Raw genomic sequence first — 10242 nt, 5'->3', positions numbered from 1 at the left:
ATTGGCTTGGTAGTTTAGTCTGTCCTGTTCCCATGATGCACTGGGCCAGGGGCAGACTGATTTGCATATAGCCAGGTTCTGAGCTGGGATGGTGCAGTGAGATAAATAACGGTGATGGATCAAGCCCTGATCTTTGGACTGGGTAAGAGTGGTCTGCTTAATTCAGACACTCTGTTCATCACCACCCCCTTTTCTGAATCGTTTTTGGCCACTATAGGTGTGGCAGGGTATACTCAGACATGAGTCCCTTTCTCACTGCACCATCAGGATTCAAGCAAGCCGGGCCGAAGAAGGCTGAAATGCCAGAAACCGGTCCCCGGTAGCTTGTCTCCTTTCTGGTGAAGAATTGGCTTGGTAGTTTAGTCTGCCCTGTTCCCATGATGCACTGGGCCAGGGACAGACTGATTTGCATATAGCCAGGTTCTGAGCTGGGATGGTGCAGTGAGATAAATAACGGTGATGGATCAAGCCCTGATCTTTGGACTGGGTAAGAGTGGTCTGCTTAATTCAGACACTCTGTTCATCACCACCCCCTTTTCTGAATCGTTTTTGGCCACTATAGGTGTGGCAGGGTATACTCAGACATGAGTCCCTTTCTCACTGCACCATCAGGATTCAAGCAAGCCGGGCCGAAGAAGGCTGAAATGCCAGAAACCGGTCCCCGGTAGCTTGTCTCCTTTCTGGTGAAGAATTGGCTTGGTAGTTTAGTCTGCCCTGTTCCCATGATGCACTGGGCCAGGGACAGACTGATTTGCATATAGCCAGGTTCTGAGCTGGAATGGTACAGTGAGATAAATAACGGTGATGGATCAAGCCCTGATCTTTGGACTGGGTAAGAGTGGTCTGCTTAATTCAGACACTCTGTTCATCACCACCCCCTTTTCTGAATCGTTTTTGGCCACTATAGGTGTGGCAGGGTATACTCAGACATGAGTCCCTTTCTCACTGCACCATCAGGATTCAAGCAAGCCGGGCCGAAGAAGGCTGAAATGCCAGAAACCGGTCCCTGGTAGCTTGTCTCCTTTCTGGTGAAGAATTGGCTTGGTAGTTTAGTCTGCCCTGTTCCCATGATGCATTGGGCCAGGGGCAGACTGATTTGCATATAGCCAGGTTCTGAGCTGGGATGGTGCAGTGAGATAAATAACGGTGATGGATCAAGCCCTGATCTTTGGACTGGGTAAGAGTGGTCTGCTTAATTCAGACACTCTGTTCATCACCACCCCCTTTTCTGAATCGCATTACTCACACTGCAGCATGCTTCACACTGCTGCACGCTGCACACTGCTGCACGCTGCACACTGCTGCATGACTCACACTGCAGCACGCGTCACACCGCTGTACGCCTCACACTGCTGCACGCCACACACTGCTGCACGCCACTCACTGCTGCACGCCACACAATGCTGCACGCTGCACACTGCTGCATTACACACACTGTTGCACACCTCACACTGCTGCACGCCTCACACTGCTACATTAGGCACACTGCTGCACGCCACACACTGCTGCACGCCGCACACTGCTGCATTATGCACACTGCTGCACGCCTCACACTGCTTAATTACGCACACCTCACACTGCTGCATGCCTCACACTGCTGCATTACTCACACTGCTGCACACCTCACACCGCTGCACGCCTCACACTTCTGCACGCTGCTACATTACTCACACTGCTGCACGCCTCACACTGCTGCATGCCACACACTGCTGCACGCCTCACACCGCTGCACGCCTCACACTGCTGCATGCTGCACACTGCTGCATTACTCACACTGCTGCAGGATTCACACCGCTGCACGCCTCACACTGCTGCACGCCACACACTGCGGCACGCCTCACACTGCTGCACGCCACACACTGCTACACGCCACACACTGCTGCATGCCACACACTGCTGCACGCCACGCACTGCTGCACACCTTGCACTGCTGCACGCTGCACACTGCTGCATTACACACACTGCTGCATTACTCACACTGTAGCACGTCTCACACTGCTGCACACCTCACACTGCTGCATGCCTCACACTGCTGCACGCCACACACTGCTGCACGCCACACACTGCTGCACGCTACACACTGCTGCATGCCGCACACTGCTGCATGCCGCACACTGCTGCATTACTCACACTGCTGCACGCCTCACACCACTGCATGCCTCACACCGCTGCACCCACACACCGATGCACGCCACACACTGCTGCACGCCACACACTGCTGCACGCCTCACACTGCTGCACGCCACACACTGCTGCACGCCACACACTGCTGCATGCCACACACTGCTGCACGCCGCACACTGCTGCACGCTGCACACTGCTGCACACTGCACACTGCTGCAATACTTACACTGCTGCACGCCTCACACCGATGCACGCCTCACACTGCTGCATTACTCACACTGCTGCACGCCTCACACCCCTGCACGCTTCACACTGCTGCAAGCCACACACTGCTGCACTCCGCACACTGCTGCATTACTCATACTGCTGCATGCTGCACACTGCAGCACACCTCACACTGCTGCCCACCTCCCACTGCTGCACACTGCTGCATTTCTCACACTGCTGCATGCCCCACACTGCTGCATGCCACACACTGCTGCACGCCACACACTGCTGCAAGCCTCACACTGCTGCACGCCACACAACACCACCACAACACTCTAGGACACCACCATATCACTCTAGGACACCACCACATCACTCTGGGACACCACCACATCACTCTAGGACATCACCACATCACTCAGGTACACCACCACATCACTCACAGACACCACCACATCACTCACAGACACCACCACATCACTCAGGGACACCACCACATCACTCAGGACACCCCAACATCACTCAGGGACACCACCACATGACTATAGGACGTGATACCACCACATCACTCTGGGACACCAGCTGTTAGAAATGGGGTCCCTGGCTGGCCAGGGCTTGCGCCAAAGTCAGTCAGAGACCACCACTCCTAAGTCAGGGCAAGGGAGTTACACGCCAAGATAACCCCTGCTCACCCTCTAGGTAACGTGGCGCGAGCAGCAAGGCTAAACTTGGAGGCGATATGAGTTAAGTATTTGCGCACGCACCCCAGCAACAACACCCAAGACCCACCACAAAGGAAACTCCACACAAGGGTATATATAAAAATAGCCTTTGTATTACACCAAAACACATTAGATAAAACACACACTTTACAATGTGCCAACAGGCACGGGCAGAATTTACAAGGGATATGTACAAGACAGGGCCACCTGGACCACTGTCAGGAATCAGCACTTTTAGAACTTAGAATACAATACTTGTAGGCCTAGAACTTAGAACATAGAGCCTAACGGACAGTACCTCCCGTCCTGGTTGCAGGGATAATGCGAGTGACCTCCTTAGTAAACTTGAGCGGGCGGCCCAGCGAAGCGGCACGACTCAGGGGAGAGTGGTGCGGCTCGAGGCTTGGGCGTGCGGCCGGCAAGGTACTAGCGTTTCTCTGGGGCGACCAATGTGTGCAGCTCAGAAGAGGAGGGGGAGGCAGTATGCGGGCGGCCCAGCGAAGCAGCGCGGCTCAGGGGAGAGCGGCGCGGCTCGAGGCTTGGACGGGCGGCCGGCACGAGCTGCCGAGGGGAGTGAGAGAGGCACACTTCAGCGAGGCCCCAATGGCCCAAGGGAGATCAGACAAGTCCCAGCAATTTGTCAGGGAAGGCACACTAGAGTCCACTGGTCCTGGGACTATGGTCAGCGGGCGAGCTCAGTATCAAGCCCTTGGAATATCACTTAGAACATAACAGAAAATCACTGTAGCACAAAACAAGTAACTACTGGTAATCAGGTAAGTACACCCTACGCAATCCTAACCACCTTAGGAACAGGTCACGCAGGGAACCAGGACCTCACTAGCACCACCTGTACTATCAAGAACAACCACCTAAGTATCACAATACAAGTAGGGGCATAGACCTGGGGACAAAACACATGATGCATAAACATACATTCAGAGGTGCAGGGAAGGAAAACACATGATGTATCAACAACAGCGGTGTAAGGAACACATGACGCATCAACACACATTCAGCGGTGTAAGGAACAAGGCACATGATGCATCAACAACACATTCAGCGGTGCAGGACAACACAATAGCGCAAAAATCACATTAGCCACCACCTGTGGCAGTCCCTAGGCCAACTGGCCTCTCTAGGGCTAGGACGCCCTGTGTCCAAAGTCAGGGTCCTAAACGTGGCAGGTGCCCACGAAGTGCTGGGCAGCTGGGTAAGGATGGGGCCACAAGCTGGAGCCTCGCAGGCTCTGGCCAGATCACGTGTGCCCCCTAGAGCCTTTCTGGGCTTGAGATCAAATGGAGCCTCTCTGGGCTCTGAACAAAACTATGTGGGCTGCCACTGAGCCTCTCTGGCTCGAATACCAAGCAATGCCCCAAGAGCCTCGTGGGCTCTAACTAAACAAATGGGGCCAAAACACACTCGGGGGCCTCGTGGAGTCCCGCTGCTGGGGGACTCTGGAATGAAGACAATGGCCCCGGGGAGCCTCGGGGCTCCAAATTTACAAATGCCCAAGAGCCCCTTGGACTCTGAATAATCCTGTGCCTCTGCGAGCTTCTTGGGGCTCGAGCACAACTGTGGTGCCGTAAGCTTCGCACTGGAAGGGAGGGGCGGGCACCGGCAATGTGCCCCGACGCCCCCCTCTCCGGCGGCAATCACTCACCGGCTGTTCTTGGGTTTTGGAGCTCCCACTCTCAGGGGCTCCTGCGGCAGCGTCTCTCGGCGGAGACTCCAGTCTCTCCCTCGGGACTGCGGGGCTCACTGGCGACACTCTGCTGGCTTCCCCAGACCGGGAGAAGGAGTCGGCGGATCTCCTCACTCTGCGGCGGGGGCAGGCACCGGCAATGTGCCTCGGGCCCCCTCCGCCTTGCTTCTCCTGCTGCTTCCAGGCACGGGTCTCTCTCCTCCTGGGGCCCGGGGCCAGGACGGGACTTCCGGTTGTCCCGCTACAGCCTGCCTGACTTCCTGTGACTGGGGGCCGCCAATGGCAGCGCGGCCCTCGGTCGGGAGGCGGGCCCTCGAGGCAAACTCCGGGCAGCGGCGGTGAAAACACGGGTCAATGCCGGGTGGGCACCTGCGTGGATTACACAATCAAGCGAGGTGGGCACTCGCTGGGGCCAAGAATAATGGCAACAGGTGCGGTGTGGGCAGCCGCGAACCAGCGGCAACACGCAGGGTGGCACCTGATTTCCCCACGCAAAATGCGGGGTGGGGAAGCGCCAAAAGATCGGCAAATGAACAGACAAATGCCGGGTGGGCACCGGTTTTCACAAATACAGCGCTTCGAAGCGCCCTAACAGCTGATCAAGCGTTCCCAAGCGCTATAGGTAAAAATCCAGCGCTTCCAGGTGCTATAAGGGCAAGACACAGCGCTCCACAGCACTAGGGCAAAGAACAAGCGCTCCCAGGCGCATTATGGAAGAAATCCAGGGCCCCCAGGCACAAGAGAAGCCAACAGTCCAGCAAAAGTCCTTCAGGAGTCCAGGGGCTGGGCAGCGCCCAGGGAGGCAAGCCTTCCCCGGGCCCCAGCAGCAGCATGCCCCTGGTCAGATTCAAGTTGGGAACAAGAACATTTTCATGGGGTCACAGCCCCTCTTTTATACACCTTTTCTTTTGTCTGTAGGTGCAGGGTGGGGGCAGAACCAGTTGCAGCTGGTCTGTGAGCACTGTTGATGGATCAACCACCCCTTTCATTCATCAGGCAGGCTAGGGTCATCAGTCGCACCACAGGGGGCGGAGCCAGCATTGTGTGGGGGAAACCCAGCCTCATTCAGCCCACAGGCGCAGCCCCTCCCTCACATCATCATGCTAATCTCTCCATTCACCACCGGGGCAGACCCGCACAGAATTCCTGGAGCCTGGCATCCCAGCCACCTTCAGCCATTCACACGGCAGGCATATTTTACACTAATATGCCAACTCCTAGAAGTGGCGCTTCCGCACAAGACACATACACGCCGCACATACCATTGGCTAGCATTCACTCTCACGAGTTCGCACATACCAAACTTGACCATGCACACCTCACGCATCAGGAACTACCAGGGACACAGACATTCCACATGCATTCCTATGGGAGAGCAGGCCAATCTCACACACACACTCAGGGAGCGCACGCACTTTACACTGCGCCACAGTGTCAAAGTGCATAAAGACCAGAAGTCACTATCACTGGGTCACACACACAAAGCAAAAAGTTCAGGGGTGAACCTACCAGAAGGGCCAAGTCCAACACCAGCACATCACTCAGCCCAACCACATCATCACTCAGCACCACAACAGCACTGTCCTTGCTTGCTTCCAACAAGCATTGCCATAGCCAATAGGACTCGCATTAGGAAAGTGTAAGCTATTGGCTTTGTGGATAACAATGCTATTAATTTATATATTTTCAAAACCAACACATATTAAAAATAATTGTCATTTACAATACCAATAGCTCACACTTTCCTAATGCGAGAACTATTGCATTTCAAATGCTTGTTATTTAGAAGTGTTTCACTAATAGTCCTCAGTGGCACGTTGAACCCAAAAATGCTATGTGGGTACGAAGAAATTTGTCTTGCAGAATCCTGGACTGGTCTCCTTCTCAAATGCAGTCCTGCTGCGAGGCTGTGGCTCATTCACTTCCTGCTGAGGACCGAACATTGGAGGTGAATGGCATTCTCAATGAAAAACAACCAGTGTTAACCAAAGTTTGTGCAATAATGAGGTGCACTTACACATTGAAAAGAAAGTACAGCATGTGGAGCTGCAGGATTTGTGCATTCATTTACACGCCTGTGCCAAGGTAGAGAAATAAATGAAGACATTTGAATTTGCAGTTGTAATAGAGAAAGTTAGGGACGCATACCATAATACCGCTAATTCAGTAGCGGCTGGCATCTACAGGGATGGTGGGGGTTCGGGCGCAAGCGCAAAAACAAGCATTTGCAATGAAATAGGTCTCGCTTTAATAAACTTTGAGTTATTGGCATTGCAAATGATGTTTTTTTTATAAACAGTAGCATTGGTACTAAAACATATTCCACAAAGCACAGAAAGGATGCAGTACCACAGGCTGTTACTAGGTGTCCCTGTGGAGTTGTAAAATGACCTCCATTAGCCACATAATATACTGCACCCGTAATGCAATTAAAAAGATACAAATTCCAGCTCAGCATACATTCCATTTATTTTTTATTAGAAGTGAGGTTTTGTTAGCTTGCATTTTAAAAAATACCATTTAAAATAAACAACAATGGTGCATTTGTTAAACGCAAGCTAACAAAATCACACTTCCAATAAAAATAAATGGAAACGTATGCTGAGCTGCAATATTTCTCTTTATAATTGCATTAAGGGTGCAGTACCTTAGGTGGCTAATATAGGGTCCTTTACAACCCACAGGGACACCTAGTAACAGCCTTTGATACCACGCCCTCCTTGGTAAGTGTTTTTTTTTATGCTGATGCTCGGATATTTTTTTAACCAAAAAACAAACATTAGCATTAGCATTTGCAATGCCAACATGCTCAACCTAAAAACCATGGGGCATATTATCAAGCCCCTTATTGCCGCGTCATCGGCACTTTTCTGCCGATAACGCGGCGATATTTGCAACGCCCTATTATCAAGGCAGCGTTAAGTCAATTAACGTGGCTTAAAGCCACGTTAATTGACTTAACGCTGCGTTGGTAATAGGGCCCCTTTCACGATAAACTCATCGTGAAATGGGGCGTGCAGTGGGTGTTGCGGTGGGCGTTCCACCGCAACACCCATTAACTTCGACGCTGCCACCTATTATCAAGAGAGGCGATAATAGGTGGCAGCGCCGAATTTTGGAACAGGAAAGACCTGTTCTTAAGGTGGCGAAACGAGGAGAAATGCTTCATTTCTCCTCGTTTTTGCTTTTTCCATGTGTGCTGCCTTGTGCAGCACACATGGAAAAAGCAAAATGCCAGGGTTTGTTTATGTCCAGGAAGGTGTCCCTTCCTGTACATAAACAAACCTCTTTTTAAAAATGCCAATTTGTAACTTACATGTGTGCTGCATGAAGAAGCAAAAAGGACAGGGGTGGCCCCACGAGAAGGACAAAATGAAGGTGTGTCCAATCCTAATGAGTGCACACTATAGTAAGGCTATTCTTCCAAAAATAGCATGCCATCAATCGGGCGGGAAAGGTAAAGGTACAAAGTGTAATATACAGCTTCTAACAGTATGTTTTCAACTACACAAAAGCTAATGTTGTACTCAAATGATGCTGTGTTTGATAGTTACCCAGTGCTAGAAGAAGAACTAATTTTTAACAGTATGTTCAACTGAATTCGTCATATTCAGAATCTGCTGTATTTGATGAATAACACAATTAAAAAGAGATGTTTTTCACACCATAAGTTTGGTAAACCTCTGTTTTGGATTTATTACAATTCAAAAAACAATTACAAAACAAATAATCATTCTGCATTATTACAATATTTAAAAACACACGTTATACATTTCATAAAAATTGCCTTAAAAACACAAAGAATCAACAAGTTGACGCGGCGTTTCGGTATTCTGTTAGTATACCTTCTTCAGGACTGCTTCTGGGTAGATTTAAAAAGACACAGAGTTACCATTCTTTTGTTGGTGCAGATTCAAGGTACTTCTCATAGTTACAGACATTTAATAATCGTAACTAAAGGATCTAAAACATCATATTGTCATGACTTCTTTAACTAAGATCTCTTTCTCCCAGGGCATCGTTTTCTAACACAAGGTCTTATTTTTTACTCTCAAGAGCCCTATTGTATAGACGTCTTATATACAATCGAATGGTCTATATTTCTCATCCCTTCACACTGATACATTAATTACTATTCATATGCATAGCTACACTTTAACAAAACTAATAATGTTTACCTTTCCCTTGGACTATATAGTCCAATGCTATTAAAACCAACTTTGTAAACATCTTGGGATTATGTTTATGAGATTCTCATCATAACGCATACCTTATGCCAGATGGAGTACATATCCCCACTGGACAATGTTACTTCTTATTAGGATCCTGTGGGCTTCGGAATGATGGGCCTGTCCCAGGATTCTATGCTCAGCTTGTGATGTCACTAAGTGGGATAAATACATAAATGCTGTGTATTTTATTTACCACAACAATATAGCTTTATCCAGAAAAGTTTTTATTCTATAGCAAAGACAGATTATGTTTCATGCCTAAGTAGGTGAAAAGGTATATATTCTCAGTCCACCTATATGTTTTAATTTATCTTATCCGTATGGTCCAAAAAGGTAGACTCCTATGTATCTTGAAAAAGGATATCACTTATTATATTCATCAAAGTTTTCTTCAATTTCAGTACCTGTTTTTTAGCATAAATATGCTGGGTATTTTACTGCCAGGAGGAGCCACCATTTTGTCAATTGTGGATATCGTCATTCACCCTAGAAAATTATAATTGTTCCATTTAATATCTTGTAAAGGCCGTATTTGTTTAGGAACCCCCCTCTTTTTTGTGCCTATTTTATTTACTATAAAGGAATCACTCACCAATTAAATTAAGGTGACGGGTATAGTTTCTTGGATACTTGCTTCCAGAGCGCTCCGTTTTGGGATAGGGTCCGTACTGCATTGAACAACACAAAACACAAATCAAATGGAAACCCATATAGTTTATAAATAATAAGTATTGATGCTATTATTAATTTTATGTTCTGTTTTTAGCCTCCCATAATCTCTTTGCTTTTAAGTTATCTCGTTTTGTCTAATTTTTGAAGAAGTTACCAAACTGTTATTTTAGATATAGTGGGCGGATGAGAGTTATTAGTTAGTAAACCTAGGTCACATTGGGGCTTCCAAGTCGCTAATTAAACTTAAGCGGACCCTGATTTCAATTTACCCTTACCTCTGGTTCTTCAATCGGCCTCCCTGCTCCTTTCTTCCTGGCAGTCCGTCACTAGTTCCTTCGGCCGGTGTATTCCGAGCCGCAATGAACACTGAGTGTTTGTTTCTCCGGGGTTTTAAGCTTCCCGCACTCTAATTGGACGCCCCTCGTCTAAACAACTATTGGTTCATCCAGGGCCAATTGTCGTCGGGTTTCTATGGAAACCGAACGCATTTCCGTATATTTCTCGGCTCATTTCCTATTCGCTGATACGTTTCTGCTAGTTCGTTCTTATAGGTGGTTTGAAGACGCGTTGTTATGGTTAT

At 49.1% G+C, this 10242-nt stretch overlaps 1 long non-coding RNA gene across 1 annotated transcript; it reads right to left on the bottom strand.

The window, feature by feature from the left end:
- Positions 1 to 9394: 9394 nt before the first annotated feature.
- LOC147733035 (uncharacterized) lies at positions 9395 to 10021 on the bottom strand. Its single transcript, XR_015308698.1, has 3 exons — positions 9938 to 10021; positions 9583 to 9658; positions 9395 to 9476 (listed from the first exon to the last, which is right to left on the bottom strand). It is a non-coding gene; the product is annotated as an uncharacterized LOC147733035 (long non-coding RNA).
- Positions 10022 to 10242: the final 221 nt, after the last annotated feature.

This window comes from Lissotriton vulgaris, chromosome 2_1, assembly GCF_964263255.1.
Source record: "Lissotriton vulgaris chromosome 2_1, aLisVul1.2, whole genome shotgun sequence".
NCBI classification, from domain to species: Eukaryota; Metazoa; Chordata; class Amphibia; order Caudata; family Salamandridae; genus Lissotriton; species Lissotriton vulgaris.
The sequence above is the reverse complement of the archived record's forward strand: the minus strand, read 5'-3'. Positions and strand labels throughout refer to the sequence as shown.